This window comes from Cervus canadensis, chromosome 9 (genome assembly GCF_019320065.1).
Source record: "Cervus canadensis isolate Bull #8, Minnesota chromosome 9, ASM1932006v1, whole genome shotgun sequence".
NCBI classification, from domain to species: domain Eukaryota; kingdom Metazoa; phylum Chordata; class Mammalia; order Artiodactyla; family Cervidae; genus Cervus; species Cervus canadensis.
Genome location: NC_057394.1, coordinates 41,173,752 through 41,175,496, shown reverse-complemented (window position 1 = coordinate 41,175,496; position 1,745 = coordinate 41,173,752).

Genomic DNA, 1,745 nt, shown 5'->3' with positions numbered 1-1,745 from the left:
TGCTTTAGGGATGCTTCTAGTGCCAAATCTGGTGCCTTTGGAGTGGGTCCCCAAAGATTTCTGAGCTTTCTATTCTCTTTGAATAAATGAGACAATTAGAATTGGCAGGACTTCGGTTCATCCTCGAAGCCTCGGGGAATGAGAGTACCAGTCTCTTCCTGGTGTTAGCTTTTGAAGTCTTTTGTTTGTTTTGTTTTGTTTAAATATTGAAGCCTTGGAATCAGAAGATGTGAGTTTGATTCCTTATACTACAATTTGCTGTCTCTACGATTTAAAAAAATCCTTAAATATGTGTTTACTCACCCATAAGGAGAAAACACTGCTACAGTGACTAAATAGCATAAAATAAAGGTTGAAATATATTGGAAAACGCAAAGAAGAACATAAATATTAAGTACTATCAACATCAATTCCTTGTGAATTTTGTGTAACAGAAAAAATAAGCTTTGTTTTCCTGAACAAAGAATATCCATTAAATAACTGATTTTTGATTAATTGCTTTAATAATTACCCAGTTTTCCTTTATGTGTATAATGTCATATTTTTTAAAAAATCTAAAAGAAATATAGTCATTGCGTATCACTATTCATTTGATATTCAAGTTATATATAATACAGTTTCAGAGATTGAGTCCCTCAGACACCACATAGTTGGCTAAGAAAAGTCAGGACCTTTGAATTCAAAATACACCTTTCTTCTATCACCAACTATATCAGTCATGGGCACTTCAGAGACTAGGACCACAGTGTTGTCCATTCAGTATTTGTCTTGGTTTTACTGACTAATTTGAGGACAAAAACCAAGAAACTCAATCTCAGAACAATGACTTTAAAAAAGTATCTCTGCTGCATAGCACCAAACTAAGTAATGTAAATTCAAGTAATTAACATTTTGGAGGTGGAAAATTAAAAGCATGAACCTCAGAAAGTCATCTCTGGAAATACCAGCGATCAATGGGGATTTTCCAGGAAAGAATACTGGAGTGGTTTGCCATTTCCTTCTCCAAATTGTGCTTTATAAGCCTCTAATTCAACATGGTCTCCACTGCAGCTGTGTGAAGGCAGAAGATGATATACCTGATTCAATTCCATCCCTCTAAAAGTGTAACATATTTCTTTACACATAAAAGAAGCCAGATAAATGTATTTCTAAAATCAAATTATATTCAAACACAGCCAAATCTCAGTGACCCAGTCCTATTCTGAGCTTGAGGTTATTTGTCTGTAACACACAGAAAAGAAAATGTGTTTCAAAATCATGTTAAAATGCAAATATCTGTTATACCATGGACAGGTTTAAATCTTACAATTTATCAGAAAAGGAGAGAAAATTGCAACAAGAAAACAAAGAAGCTTGTTTACTTAGAAAAACATACTGATAAAAGGGCATTGAATTCTAAGAAAGATTACCATGGGGTCAGATAAAAGACAAATCATTATTTATTTTTATTTATAAACCTAAGTAGTCTGAATCATACTCATTTTAATGCATAGGTCTTAGAAATTTGAAAACTTTTAGTGCAGAGTAATAATCGCTACAATGTGTCTCATTAGAAAGTGCTAAGCATGTCATGTATTTCAGTAAACATACTTTTGACCTCTTGCACTTTACACACTGTGCTAGATACTGAGGAAAACTTATAAGAATAAAAACATATGTATATGAATAAAAACAAAAATTTATAGAATGCATCATTTTAAATGTAAAATCACAAGCATCTTTAAGACATTACAGAAAGAAGAATT